Source organism: Schistocerca gregaria, chromosome 6, assembly GCF_023897955.1.
Source record: "Schistocerca gregaria isolate iqSchGreg1 chromosome 6, iqSchGreg1.2, whole genome shotgun sequence".
Taxonomy (NCBI): Eukaryota; Metazoa; Arthropoda; class Insecta; order Orthoptera; family Acrididae; genus Schistocerca; species Schistocerca gregaria.
In genome coordinates this window covers 341,791,584-341,808,352 of record NC_064925.1, presented here as the reverse complement: position 1 = coordinate 341,808,352, position 16,769 = coordinate 341,791,584, and positions in this window count along the sequence as shown.

Genomic DNA, 16,769 nt, shown 5'->3' with positions numbered 1-16,769 from the left:
AAACATACAACGTTAACTCTCAAAGAAAATCTGAATTGTTTGAAGCGGATAGACAATGGTGAGAATGTATCTAAACTGGCAACGGAACGGGGTGTTGGTAAAGCAACCATTTGTGATTGGAAGAAGAACCGAGTGAAGCATGAACTGTCCTGTGCAGCGCCTTCGGGAAAAACAGTCGAAATTCGGCAGACTTCGAAACAGTCGTAGTATGATAAAGTGAATGAAGTTCTTCTCCTTTGGTTTACGCAGGAAAAAGAAAGGGGAACTCTTTTGAATGGAGCACTGGTTCAGGAGAAGGCTGTTTACCTGAACAAATTTAATGAATGGTGATGAGTCTTTTAGTGCGAGTACTGGTTGGTTGAACAGATTCAAAAAACGTAATGGAGTCTTTCAGCTAACAGTTACTAGAGAGAAGCTTTCTTCTGATCACGATACAGCAAACGAATACTTGCATGTGTGTTTGAAAAAATGATAAGAGAGGGAAAGTATTCTGTCCCACAAATTTATAACGCTGACGAGACTGGCCTTAATTTTAGGGCATTGCCAACAAATATCCTAACATCAAAAGCAGAAGACCATGCTCCTAGTTTTAAAATGTACATAGATGGTGTGACTTTATTAGTGTGCAGCAACGCTGCTGGTAATCACAAGCTGCCTTTAATGCTGATGGGCAAGTCTGCTGGGCCCAGAGCTTTTAAAAACTGCAACATGAAATACCTGCCCGTTTATTATCCCAACCAGAAAAAAAGCATAGACAGATGGTAAGCTGTTCAAAGAATGGTTACACGGCCAGTTTGTTCCCTCTGTTCCCTCTTTTCTAAGGAAAATCATTTGTCTCCGCATGCAGTCCTATTGATTGATAATGCGCCATCTCACCCCAGCACTGAGGAATTATGTGATGGAGAAACTTTGTCGAAGTTTTTGCCACCGAATATTACACCACTTCCACAGCCAATGGACCAGGGCTTACCGCAAACACTAAAAGTGATTTACAGAAAACAATTTTTAAGAATACTGATCCAATATGATAGCAGTCCTTTAGTAGACAAAATAAAAAAGCCCAATGTGAAGGATGTTGTTTATTGGGCAGCTAAGGCATGGCAGAATATTTCAGAACCGTGGAGAAAACAGTGAACTCATGAATTTCAGGACAACCTAGTTTGAAAAGAAGAGGAAAAACTACTACAAATGATACAGACAGTCCCTGGATGTGGAGAAGCTAGTAAAGGAGACGTAGATGAGTGGATGGCAGCGGATGGGGCGTGTGTGGAGAACCTTACTGACGCCGATTTAGTTGCTGCTGTGACTCAAGACCACGAAGACGTGGACTGCTGTGACGGAAGTGACAATGAGCCAGAAAGCGACAAAGGAGAGCTGGTGCCACACAGTGATGCAGAAGAAGCCCTTGACCTCGCGCTACGTTATTTGGAGCAACAGACCACTACTACTCCTGCTGACCTGTTTATGAGACAATGGCGAAACTATGTGTCATGTAACAGACTGTCTTCATTGCAGGATAAAACAATGACAGAGTTTTTGTCATCTAAAAACTAGGGATAAAGTGTCCATTGTATTTTAGTAAGTTTAACAGCTTTTCTTTCATTGTTATGCATTGTTTAAATCTAATGTTTTCTTGCCAGTTTTTCTGATACATGTTTACTGTACTGTGTAAATTAAAATAGTGTGTACGTACAGCAGTTTACCACACAATTTTTCATACTTAGACTAACGTTTTTCATGTTCGGATTAACCGACCGTTCGGATTAGTGGGACTCTGCTGTATATATATATATATATACATATACATATACACATATATACACATACAAGGTGTACAACTTTGCTTCCGCCGTTTGCAGATCGCAGGCGTCAGGCAGTTAGCTTGGGCCTCGGTCAACATAACGTCATTCAAACATTAGACGATTTGTGTCTGCATCATAAAGTTGTTCTTGATAGGAAATGTCAGTTTACGAGCCTAATTCTCATCATTTGCGGGAGGTGTTACTGTTTTGTGTCAATATGAAGAAAACAGTGGCTGAGTCTCATTGAATGCTCTCAAGTACATATGGTAAGGACGCTGTTAGTGAAAGAGCGTGTCGTCAGTGGTTTCAACGCTTCAAGAACGGTGATTTTAACTTCTTAGACCGGCATAGTGGTGGAAGAGAGAGAGTTTTCGAAGATGCAGAATTGGAGACATTGCTGAGTGAAGACTTGCGTCAAACTCAAGAAGAATTGCCACAATTAATGGGAGTGATACAGCAAGCCATTTGAAAACATCTCAAGGCTACGGGCATGATTCAGAAAGAAGGAATTTGGGTCCTGTGTGAGCTGAGGCCAAGAGACATTGAACGGCGTTTGTGTGTTTGTGAACAGTTGCTTCAGAGGCAAAAACGGAAGGGATTTCTGCTTCGCATTGTGACCAGGGACGAAAAATGGGTTCATTACGATAACCCTATACAGAAAAAGTCATGGGGTTATCCCGGCCATACTTCCACGTTGTGGCGATACCTGTAAGACACCGCTAGCTCACGCCTCTCGCGGTGTGCGTTTAACCCCATTTAAATGACGCGCCAAGCGCGCGCCCAGCGGCTGTACGATTAATTAAATAATCGGCGTGCTAATCACAGTTGAAATCTCTGGTCCAGAGGGACGTGAAGAGGCTGTGGTCCAGAGAGAGAGTAGAGTCAGTCGAGTCTTGTCCAGTCTTAAGAGTCAGTCGAGCTAGAAAGTGTCTTGTGAAACGATCATTCTGTGGATAATAGTAGTGTGATGATTTCTTTTATATGTGTTGTGTTGTCTTCTTCGATGAGTAAAAAAAAAAAATAGGTAAAATAAATTTTTGTGATGTCCATCAATAAGTTATTTCCAGTAAAAATAGATCCACTTCCCTTCACCTTTATTCACCCTTTTTTCTTTCTTTCCTTTCAACACAAAACAAAAACAAAAAATTACCACCCTCCCTTTTTTTTTTAATTCCGGACATCACACTGGCGACCGTGACAGGACTCGAACCTGCAATCTTCGGATTTTACTGGAATGAACTTAACAAGGGCAAATTAAAGTAAAATCATACGTGTAGTAATATTTATTGTTTTGTACATTGGCTAAAAAACTGTAATTTTCTCTTTCATGCCCAATATGAAAACGAGAGCTAACGTTGTTTCAAGATTAACAAGATTTCTGCAAGCTTCAACGCAGCGTGGTGAGTAGTGCAAAAGCATTTGTTCTGCTATGCCATTGTCCAGTGTGCGCCTCCCGCCTATGCTAACTTTTATTCCCATTTCCCATTCTTTTCCCTAAACAAGAATCATACCCTTTGTCAATGGAATTTCTATTATTGTAACATTGAAATTCAACAGTAAGATATGCAGAAGTCATTGTTATGAGTCAATCCTGTTTGTTACGTCATGTCACCACTTTCAGGTTAGCTACGCGAATACGGTTACAACCACAATAATAATTCAGACATTTTTGGAAATTCTATCAAGTAATAGTTATTACCGTCTAACTATCTAAATTTTATTTATCTTTTGTACTTTGCAAGCCATCGCCATTCTGGGTGTACTAGTTGTATATTTCACGTTTGTTAATTATTGGCAAAAATGGAACAACAGCAACAGCAAACTGATAACGGTGATGCTACTGTATCATCAGCATCCCCTTTCCTAGGCTTTTCCAGCCCAGAATCTATGGAATTTACTGCAGGTGTATCACATCAAATAATACTAAGTAACGAAAGTAATTCATCAGGTGACACACTCAATAATCCTGACCCTATGGAAAACGATAGTAGACGTGTCCAACTAGGGATTTCCCACTCCGATCCTAATTTGCACAACTCTAGTGAAAGGAACAATGATCCAAACATTGATCCGAATCAGTACGGAATTTTAATACAACTTCTTACGCGAAGTATGGATAGCATCCTTAATGAAAGGTTTGATAAACTAGACACTAGATTTGATAAACAGGAGCAGAGTACAAAAGAATTAAACAGCAAAATCGATCAATTGTCTTCTGGGGTAACATCTACTCTGGAAAAACAGGCTAACCAAATCTCAGAACTTAATTCAAAAACGACACAATTGACCGAAAGTTTCAACGAATTGGCATGTCGTGTAAACACTCACGAAAATTCCTTTGTTAAATATCAAACAGTGACAAATTCCGAAATGCAGTCATGTAAAACCAAGTTGGATCAGGTCACGAACGCTCAGGCTCAGGTCAATGATCTAGTTCAGAATTTCGTGCAAAATCAAACCACCTCACAAAATAAAATTTCGATGGATATCGAAGGTATTACTCAACAAGTTAGTGTAGTATGCTTACAACAATTAGAAATGAAAGAAAAAATTTCCCATTTGGAGGAAAAAACAGAATCGCTTTCTTTAGAGTGTAACGCAAACATTGCAGAAAAATTAGTGCACAAATGTGGTATTTGCAACAAGCTCATTGAGCAAAGGGTAGAAACCGCTACAAAAGAGATTTTACACCAGGCCATGTCGCAGGTGCAAACCGAGACCAACACTTTAAAAAACCAAATTTCTCAGTTATTAACTCCCGATTCTAACGTAGTTACTGTTCCGCCTACAACCCCACTCACAACGAGTTCACCGCCTAATTTCACTGTGCAGTTTGTTCCACAGTCTAACAGCGAATCACTTGCGAGCGAAAAACATCAAACAGAGCCGCTCTCAGTGATCGCACAAAACAGTAATTCTCAACCACCCTTGTGCCATGAAGTTTCACCAGGGAACAATAGTTCAGGCCCTATAGTGCCTGCCGGTATTGTTGACGGTAACATGATTAAACATGCCTATTTTCCAACGTTCAGTTCCGATGATACCCAAGCGGTGCACCCGATTGTTTTTATTAGGTCTTTTGACGGAATGTTTCCGCACAACTGGTCAGATGCGGAAAAGATTTTTTTTGTAAGTAATCTGTTGAGGGGGCGAGCATCCAGATGGGGAGCTGAAATAAAAAGGCAAAATTTAACTTTCAAGCAATTTGAAGAGGCTTTTCTGCAGGAATTCTGGTCAGAACATGAGCAAAAACAACTTCGACGTGAAGTTCACAATCCCGAACCATACAACCCTTGTAAAGAAACTTTGCGTCAATATTTTGAAAGATACCTGGACAAAACACTTTATTGGTCAAAACCGGCCGATCTTGCCGATGTGATTAACACCTTAAAAAGTCATTTACCCCTGCATTACCGGACACAATTAATTGGTGTTCCGGAAACTACCATCAAGAAATTTCTAGATTATTTGAATGAAGTAGACCTTGTGTTTAGAGGAGATTCAGGGAACACTCCACATATTTATAATGCTAATTCCAACTCTCGCCAAAACAATTGCCATAATTTCAATCAAAATAACAACAGCGGTAACATGTGGAATGCAAACCCGCTTCCTCAAAATCATGGGCAAAAATCACAACAGCCCAACTTCACACAATATTCGCAGCAATCTTGCGATCCCCGATTCCAAAATTCCAACAATTACAACAGTTTTGGTAATGGTCAATTTTACCGAAAAATAGTAATGGCAACAGACGCAATGGTAGTTTCAACAACAATCAGTACTCCAGAGGCAACAACAACTGTAACCGAAACAACAACAATCAAAACAGACGTCAGGATGGAAGATACAACCCTGGTTATTTTGAGAGAAATTCGCCATATCAGCAGAATAATTCAAGTTGTCAAAATTCTAGAGTCAGTTATCCACCCCCGCAGTGGGGAAACCCGAACTATACACCACACAACTACAATTATATGTTTCCGAATGCACGACACTTTGTACCAACAAACAATGCTAATAATCAGGACTGCAGTAATCAAACTCCACCGAATACCAAACATGTCCATGAACAAAGGATAAATATTATTGAGGTAAGTGATGACCAAAATGCGTCGCCTAATAACGCGGCGGAAAACATGAGCAGACTGGCGTAAGCGCCCAACCCCCGGTCGAGAACGTGAGCACGGGCGCAAATAATCTTGCAAATTGTTTTTTTGAGATTCCAAGACGGACACACTATGGAACATGACCTTCTTTGCCGAGAATAATAAGTCTAGTAATAACGACAAAGTAAAGGTAACGGTTCAGGCAACTGCTGTTTTATCGTTAGAGAAATCCATTGTAGAAGTGTTACTCGACACTGGAGCGTGAGCAAGCGTGATTTCTAGTTCCCTGTACTTGGATCTAGATAAAGGTTCTAAACTTCCGACGTTTCCAGTGCAGAACTGCCGAATCATCGGTGCCACTGGAAACAAATCAAAAAATGTCAAATTACAAGCTCTTCTAACTTTTGTTGTTTCCAACGTGCATGTTCGTTATCATTTCCATGTCTTTTCGGCATCGATTTCTTAAATCAGTATCGAGCAGTGATTGACTTAGGGAATGGTATCTGTCAATTGACGGTTGAAAAGCAAAGAATTTTGATACCTTTATCTAAAACAATTAATAACAACAATTCTTATCGGGACGTACGTCACTTGAAAGTACAATCTGTGCCCATCACTAATTTTTCTATGACAAACAAATGCAATTCTTCTTACAATGCTGATAGTAAAACTCTGTGGGAAAAGTGTGCCGAAGCCTACCATCTAACTGATTTGCAAAAACAGAATCTGTTTCACCTTCTTCAACAATTTTCAGTAGTCTTTCAAGATAAACCTGGTATCATACGTGGGTATGTGTACAAGATGGATGTCAAACCCCACCTAACATTTTGTCGTACACACTACAATATACCGTGGTCTAAAAAACCAGCGGTTATGCAGGAAATTAACAGAATGCTACGTTGGAAAATCATAGAAAATTCGCAATCGCCGTATTGCAACCCTTTGTTGTCAGTTTCGAAACCCGATGGAAGCGTGCGTCTTGTACTCGATGCACGCGAAATCAACAAAATTATTATACCGGTAAATACTCGCCCTGTAAATCTGGACGAACAACTCCTGAAATTTCACAACGCCAAATTTCTGACTAATATCGACCTACGATCGTCCTACTACCAGGTTCTTCTACATCCTGAATCACGTAAATATACCGCATTTTTGTGCGAAGGACGATCATACCAATTCCGTGTTTTGCCATTCGGGTTACGAATAAGTGCAGGAATCTTTATCGAGGCGCTTGACGACGTCCTCGGGCCAGATTTACTTTCACAAATCACTCCCTATGTGGATGATTTAGTTGTGGCGACTGCCACCTGGGAAGAACATGTCGATCTTCTAAGACAAATTTTGATTAAATTCGCCGATGCAGGCGTAACAATCAATTTGGAAAAATCAAGGTTCGCCCGACAACAGATTAAGTTCCTTGGCCACATCATCACGCCGGAAGGCATCAGGCCAGACTCTAAAAAGACTGAAGCAATTCGCAACTTTCCTGCACCCCGAACCAAAAAACAACTTAAAGCATTTTTGGGTCTTTCGTCATTTTTCAGAAAGTTCGTGACACAGCAAGCTCTTAACAGCCCACATCTTCTAAATCTTCTAAAGAAAAATTCCCTTTGGCGATGGACTACAGAATGTCAAGCCGATTTTGAAAAAATTAAACAATCGTTAATCCACGCACCACTCCTCTGTCATCCGGACATGTCAAAAGACTTCTGCCTATCGACCGATGCGTCATCTTATGGACTTGGGGCCTTTTTGTTTCAACTGTCTGTTGAACATGATCGAACAATAGTAAAACCTATCAGTTTTGCCAGTCGCACCTTAACTGAATGCGAGAGATGGTATTCAGTTATGGAACGCGAGACCCTTGCAATTATTCGGTCTATGCGAAAATTTCAATATTTTCTCTGGGGAAAACATACACGCATCTATACAGACCACCAAGCTTTATCATTTTTACTGTCTTGCAAATTACTTCATTCCCGGCTCACTCGTTGGTGTTTGTCGTTGCAAGAATACGATTTCGAAATTATTTACATCTCCGGCGAAACCAATATTGTTGCGGACGCTCTTTCTCGTCTTCCGCACGATGCGAAAAATCTTTCAGATTTGCATGAGCAAACTTCCGACTTTCTGGTCATGTTAATGTATGACGAATCCTACAACCGCTACTATCACCGAATCTGCAGGGATTTTGCACAGTTACAAGATGCCGATCCTAGGTGGTCTACAGTAAAAACAAAATTATGTCAGAATTCAAATTCTAATCTTCAAAATTACTACAAGATCAACAATGGTGTACTGTTTCATCGTTCCCATCTCGTGTCAGAGCGTTGGTTGGTATGTTTACCGGAAGCTTATGTTGACGACTTCATTTTGTTCACCCACAAAACCTGGGGACATTATGGCATTAATAAATGTGCCGCCAAGATCCTACGCTTCTGCTATTTTCCTAACATGCGACGTAGAGTCTTGCAGGTCATTCGCAAATGTATCATTTGCCAGAAGGCAAAATATTTGAACAAACATGCATCAATTGAATTGCATCGCATTCTTCCAAAGCAACAGCTTGATTTGATTTCCGTAGACATTGGCGGACCCTATCCACAATCCCGCGGTGGTGCTAAATACATTTTGGCTATATTGGACGTTTTTACTAAGTATGTGAAATTGTACGCCTTGCGCACAGCCACTGTTGCGGCTATCATTCGACGCTTTTCGGCCGACTACCTAGCCCGCGTCGGAAAACCTGTCGCTGTCCTAACGGACAATGCATCATACTATACGAGTGCAAAGTGGAAATCATTTCTGCAAGATTCCGATATTAAACATGTTCTTACTTCCCGATTTCACCCACAGGGTAACACCGTTGAGCGAATTTTTAAAGAATTTAATCAATTTATGCGCATCCATTCTTCTACAAAACATTCCAAATGGATAGAATACCTCGCTCCGTTCGAGTACATTGTGAACAATTTGCCACATAGTTCAACCGGATTCTCACCTGCCGAGTTATTATCAGACGAACCAGAAAAAAACTCATGGTCAAGTCCCCTGCCTAAGTTGTCTTCGAACGATATTTCTTTGCAGGAAAAGGTAAGGCAAGCTGCCATTACCCTGGCACACACTGCGGAGCTCCGGAAGAAAAAATTTGATAAACGGGTCAGACCGACATGTGTGTTCGAAATTGATGATTTGGTATTGCTCACAACCCATCCCAAATCTACGAGGCTAAAACGTTTGCTTAAGAAATGGCAATTAGTTTACTCAGGTCCATACCGGATCGTCGATATTCCTCACCCTGGATGTTATTTATTAGCATACCCTACAACACAGAAAGTTAAAGGACTTTACGCCCACCACCACTTAAAGCAGTATGTAAAGTAAGAGAAAGAGAAAGGATGTGCTAGTTACAGCTAAAATGTTAGTGTTAATTGTTAGTCAATGCAAAGAATCATAACGCATTAAACTATAGCAAATCTACGTTAAACATTACATGCAATCCAAGAACTATTTAATCTACGTTATATTTACTATGCTACGAATAATTTGACTACTAGCCAAGGACAACGAAGTTAGCGACCAAACTTACTCCTTAAACAGGCATTTTCTAGAACAGGAAACTATGTACAAGAAAAAAGATTTTATTATGTTAATAACTGTGATGAATTTGAGAGCCACCAGAATGCTATACTATACGCCAGCATGAGTGAATGATTGTGCTGAAATGAGTGTGAAAGAATGAATGTGAATTTTAGTTTATAAGGTAGTTTTTATGATGATGATGAGGATTTCGTTGTGTGTGAGCCAATGATGCCACCACGTAGTATTATTTGATGATTTGCGATTTATATTGAAGCTGTTCTATGAGAAGAAAGGTGAATATTAATAATATGGAGCTGTATGAATGAAAACGATACGTGTGTATGAATACTGATATATGTTAATGAGAAATGATTCGCCGTGTAGGCAATAAAAAAGGAGAAAGAAAAACTTATTTGGTATGTGCCCTATTTAAAAAACCATTATCTCACGCTTGGCATAAAGAGTTTGTGTGCTCTCCATCGTAACAAACGTAAATTTTGTACATAGGTCATTGTGGAAGAAAAATGTTTATCAGCCACAGCGAAATAAATAATCTGCTTACGTAGCGAATAAAAATTGCTGTCGTTATAGAATCTCATTCTTTACACAGGCTAATTGTGTAGTACCATGCATGCAGGCTGCCTTCGTAAGATTCGTATTCTACATTTACGAAGGTCGTGTTTAATGGTTACGAACTTATGAACTCACTAACATTAACACTATTTAAAAAAATGTTTTTATCCTGTGAAGTAATTTAGGTGAAATCTAGCACTCATTACTTGATACTGTGAGGACATGGACATATGTATTTGTGTAAGTGGGATAGTATATAAGTTATGCAATTTTATGTCGTCCTGTCTGGACCAGAGTTAAGAAAATGCGACTCTCATAAAACAATTGCTAGGATACGAAGTCTCCCACTCTCTGCTCATGTTCTCGACCAGGAAACGAAAACTACACGACTACCGGTACGACGTACAATTCACGATTACAAGAAAACATACTTTAGTTTATGAGATTTTCTTTCTCTTTCAGCAAAGTGGATAAGTTTTTGAAGATTTGTGTGTGAAGCAGTACGACGCAGCTGTCTTCGTGGACACAGCGATTTTCTTGTCTTTATGGAAACTAAAGCGCATTCATTTTCCTTTACCTACAGGAAATTCATATATTTATTTTTACTACGTGATACTCACTAAAGTACACCTCTTATGGAAGGATCCTATAGTCATTTATTAGTACGTTTACTGACCGAATTTTTTTCAGGAATATAAACTACCGTGTCATTAAGCGCGTATTTACCTAAACATGACTGATTCAACGAGTGAATTAAACCATATACGGTACTCCCATTGATTCTTGCAAAAATCTTTGACTGATTTACAGGAAGTGATTGACAATGATCATTGAATTTCTTTTTGCTTAAACAGCAATTCGGATCAACTTTAAAGGATGAAACTGAATACAACATGAATTGGCTTAAAGTCAGTGACACTTGCGAAATGGCAAAGTTTATGATGCATACGTTACGCAAACAGATACACTATTCGTCGCACACATGTGTGAAAACACTACTGTATTGATGAAGATTTTGTAAATATGAATATAACCCAATCTTTCTATCTTGATCCTACTCCCACCTCCTTGCCCACTGCTAGACGATGGATAGTGGGGTAGTGAGGTTTTTGCACTATTCTTTTGTATATTTTGTCCATTCATAATTTGCAGCACTTAGGGTCTCTCGTCGAGTTTTGCAGAATTCTTGATGGCAGATGCCATAGATTTCAATATTCTGTAAAGAAGGAGATAGTACTCCGTTAGTGCACATGCACAGCAAGAAATAGATGGCACAACCTGAATTTCGTGTACATAAATATGTCATGTCATGTCTAATTGTAAAATTTTGTAAATGTAAACAACTAGCAATCTCAATATAAATCTGAATTTTGTAAAGTTTCACAGGACACGACTAGCAAAACATGTCTAATTGTAAGTTTTTGAAGATGTAAACAACTAGTATTCTCTATATAAATATAAATTTTGGGAGAGTTTCACAGGTCACGACTAGCAAAGTATTTCAATGGCTATGTAGCAACTTAGCTACGAAGAAGTTCATTTGTATTATGTATATTGAATTTCATGTCTATAGTAGGTAATCATTTTATGTATATGTACATGTCCATTTTTTCTATGTAATTTTGAACCTGCCTATTCAAAACTTAAATGTCCTCTTGTGAAGGCTACACACAAAACAGTCTTACTATATGCACCTAATATAAAAGGAGAAAAAATGCAAAGTGTAATTTTGCTCAAAAGTGAAGTGTCTGTGAAAATGTGTTCTCAGAAGGAACAGGACGTCGAACCTCCCTTCTGAACAGTGTAAAAAAAATCAAATAGTGTTGATAAAGAGAAATCAACCAGTCAAGAGTAAAAATATAATAGAAAAGTGTTTTCCGTACAAAGTGATAAGTTTAATCTCAAATTCTACGATAAAGTGCAATGATGCGTATCACAGTGATCCCTACCTTGGAAAGTGCTTGGAAGTCTGCGTTGTACGGTCTTCGGATGCGGCTACCAGTACTGTCGCGTCCGTCGTAAGGGGTGGCGCCGCCAGACGTGTCACCGCCTATTATACCTCAACAGCGGACCCGAGCGCGAGGCTGTACACAGTGCCGCGGTGCGTGGTGGATGGACCACTTTATCAAAATTACTGCACTCGTGCACGCACAGCCACTCTTAAACACCTACAATACTGACATGAACTTTGTTGTCATCGACAACTTAAAACCAAATTGTATGACCTTTTGTGTTCTTTTGTCGTAAGCAGATTCATTACCTATTGTCCTGATGTGCAAACTGTAAAGTAAACAAAGTTGTGGTGCTGTGACTTTTACTGTGCTTCGCACGACGCACCACACTGAACTGAGGCAAAGCATAGTGCTCACTGGTCGACACAATAAGAACTGTGAATACAGTGTAGCAGCTATTATTTTAATAACAGGACTGCCAACGGTGCAGGCATCTCTCTAAAAAAAATGAATCATCCATTGATCAATTTCAAAGTGGCTATTTTGTAATGTGCAACAATTTATGTATATTTACTTAAACTTTGTACTTTAGGCTATAATTCTTTATATATGTATGTACTTGTCATATGTTTGAAAATGTTGTATAATGCTGGTGCAAACACTGCACAACCTTGTTCGTCAACTCAAATCTGGTACTGCCGCGAAGTTTGAAAAACTTACGCACCAGTAGAGGGGGCCGTGTGGCGATACCTGTAAGACACCATAGCCCACGCCTCTCGCGGTGTGCGTTTAACCCCATTTAAATGACGCGCCAAGCGCGCGCCCAGCGGCTGTACGATTAATTAAATAATCGGAGTGCTAATCACAGTTGAAATCTCTGGTCCAGAGGGACGTGAAGAGGCTGTGGTCCAGAGAGAGAGTAGAGTCAGTCGAGTCTTGTCCAGTCTTAAGAGTCAGTCGAGCTAGAAAGTGTCTTGTGAAACGATCATTCTGTGGATAATAGTAGTGTGATGATTTCTTTTGTATGTGTTGTGTTGTCTTCTTCGATGAGTAAAAAAAAATATAGGTAAAATAAATTTTTGTGATGTCCATCAATAAGTTCATTCCAGTAAAAATAGAACCACTTCCCTTCACCTTTATTCACCCTTTTTTCTTTCTTTCCTTTCAACACAAAACAAAAGCAAAAAATTACCACCCTCCCTTTTTTTTAAATTCCGGACATCACAACGTCGACGGCCAAACCGAATATTCAAAGCTCCAAGATCATGCCCTGCATTTGGTGGGACCAGCTCGGTGTCGTGCATTATGAGGTGTTAAAACCAAGTGAAGAAATCACAGGTGCTCGATATCGAACGTAATTAATGCGTTTGTGCAGAGCATTAAAAGACAAACGGCCGAAATACAGCAAGAGGCACGATGAAGTGATTTTGCAGCACGACAGTGCTCGACCCCACGTTGCAAAAGAGGTCAAAACGTACTTGGAAATGTTAAAATGGGACGTCCTACCCCACTCGCCGTATTCTCCAGACATTGCTCCCTCTGACTATCACCTGTTTAGATCAATGGTGCATGGCCTGGCTGACCAACACTTCCAATCTCATGAAGAAGTCACACGTTGGATTGATTCGTGGATCACTTCAAATGATGAACAATTTTTTTGATGTGGGATTCGTGCACTGCCCAAAAGATGTGAGAAAGTAGTGGCCAGCGATGAAAAATACTTTGACTGATACATGTGTAGCCAATTTGTTATATATACACTCCTGGAAATGGAAAAAAGAACACATTGACACCGGTGTGTCAGACACACCATACTTGCTCCGGACACTGCGAGAGGGCTGTACAAGCAATGATCACACGCACGGCACAGCGGACACACCAGGAATCGCGGTGTTGGCCGTCGAATGGCGCTAGCTGCGCAGCATTTGTGCACCGCCGCCGTCAGTGTCAGCCAGTTTGCCGTGGCATACGGAGCTCCATCGCAGTCTTTAACACTGGTAGCATGCCGCGACAGCGTGGACGTGAACCGTATGTGCAGTTGACGGACTTTGAGCGAGGGCGTATAGTGGGCATGCGGGAGGCCGGGTGGACGTATCGCCGAATTGCTCAACACGTGGGGCGTGAGGTCTCCACAGTACATCGATGTTGTCGCCAGTGGTCGGCGGAAGGTGCACGTGCCCGTCGACCTGGGACCGGACCGCAGCGACGCACGGATGCACGCCAAGACCGTAGGATCCTACGCAGTGCCGTAGGGGACCGCACCGCCACTTCCCAGCAAATTAGGGACACTGTTGCTCCTGGGGTATCGGCGAGGACCATTCGCAACCGTCTCCATGAAGCTGGGCTACGGTCCCGCACACCGTTAGGCCGTCTTCCGCTCACGCCCCAACATCGTGCAGCCCGCCTCCAGTGGTGTCGCGACAGGCGTGAATGGAGGGACGAATGGAGACGTGTCGTCTTCAGCGATGAGAGTCGCTTCTGCCTTGGTGCCAATGATGGTCGTATGCGTGTTTGGCGCCGTGCAGGTGAGCGCCACAATCAGGACTGCATACGACCGAGGCACACAGGGCCAACACCCGGCATCATGGTGTGGGGAGCGATCTCCTACACTGGCCGTACACCTCTGGTGATCGTCGAGGGGACACTGAATAGTGCACGGTAAATCCAAACCGTCATCGAACCCATCGTTCTACCATTCCTAGACCGGCAAGGGAACTTGCTGTTCCAACAGGACAATGCACATCCGCATGTATCCCGTGCCACCCAACGTGCTCTAGAAGGTGTAAGTCAACTACCCTGGCCAGCAAGATCTCCGGATCTGTCCCCCATTGAGCATGTTTGGGACTGGATGAAGCGTCGTCTCACGCGGTCTGCACGTCCAGCACGAACGCTGGTCCAACTGAGGCGCCGGGTGGAAATGGCGTGGCAAGCCGTTCCACAGGACTACATCCAGCATCTCTACGATCGTCTCCATGGGAGAATAGCAGCCTGCATTGCTGCGAAAGGTGGATATACACTGTACTAGTGCCGACATTGTGCATGCTCTGTTGCCTGTGTGTATGTGCCTGTGGTTCTGTCAGTGTGATCACGTGATGTATCTGACCCCAGGAATGTGTCAATAAAGTTTCCCCTTCCTGGGACAATGAATTCACAGTGTTCTTATTTCAATTTCCAGGAGTGTATATTGCAACACTAAAAATACTTAATGTATCTGAAATGAATGTAGAAAATGAGAGGGCTGGTGGAGTGGGTAATAACAAGTGTATTTCACATAGCAACCCATGCCCGCATCCCTTAGTGTACGACGCTAGGCATTGTTGAACAGTGTCGTATACCGCCAAGATAGCAGGCAGACAACATGGCATCCACGTTGTGAGGGTAGCAGGTTTGCAGGGAAACGATTTCAGTGAATTTGTGACATCAAAGTTAAAGAGACATCCTATTGAAGTTTTACGACCTTTGTTTCCAAACACTGCAGTCGATATAGTTGCAGGTATTCTAGTTGGACAATACTACAGGTTTACCGCCTCTTACTGGGCCGTGAACTGCGATGCTTCTGACTCTGCAAATTCCTGTTTGATAGGTGTTGCATAAAGGGCAGCACTTGTGCACACTGCCAAATCTGGTTCTCCCTGCGTCAATTTGTCCTCAAATGGGAAGACTCCTGTGTTTGTTTCTGCATGGACGGAACAAGAAACGGAGCACTGTTCTTGGGAGGAAATGGGATACATGCACTGTGCGTATGGGGAGCAGATGGGAATGCTCACGCTGCCCAGTGTTTGTACGTTTGGCGTTTTCTGAAACGTTGAGTGCCAGATCCACGCACATGTACTACCATCCACAGGGTCCATATGGGAGACAGGTTAACTTGAGGTACGTTTCACACCATCACATTCTAATAATGAGATATGACCATTTAAGGCCTATTTTGAAACCTGGTGTATTCGTTTCATGTTACACCTACTAAGGCCTGAGTGATGTGGTCGTCAACATTCAGTGCTTACACCAGGGCTTGAAGAGGAGGCGTTAATTCTGCTAGAAAACACAATCTGAATAAGCTCATGGCGTGTTGCATGGAAAATGGGTGTAAGCCATTCCATAATTTGGTTGTGTGGTATAAAGATCATTTGCAGCACTACCGCCATCAGAAGGTTCATGCCCGTAAGCCAGACGATTTTTCACGTGGAATTGATATCAGACAGTACTTTTTGCAAAGCTGTGCCATTCGACCAGGCTTTCCAAACCGTGTACTTTCTGCAGATGAGGCATTCTTTACACGAGAGGGTATGTTCAACAGCTACACTCAACACATGTGGGCACAGCAATATCCGCACGCCACCTTTGTTTGTGGTCACCAAATCGCTTCACTGTCAACATTTGGGCTGGCCTGCTAGACGATAATCCCGTACCTCCATTCGTCTTCCTCTGTCAGCTGAACACAAACAGATACTTAATCTTTTTATGAGAAACATTGCCAGAGTTATTGGAAGATGTTCCTCGCAATGTGCGACAGCAAATGTTGTACCAACACAATGGTGCACCTGCTCATTTCGCACGTGCAGTGCGAATGCATTTGGATGAAACCTTTGGTGAGAAGTGGATATGGCGCAATGGGCTGGTGGCATGACCTGCACATTCCCCCAACTTGACACCCGCTGATTTTTTCTTCTGTGGCCATCTGAAATCTGTTGTCTATGAAACACCCATTGAGACTGACAAAGAACTGATAGGGTGTATTATGGCAGCCA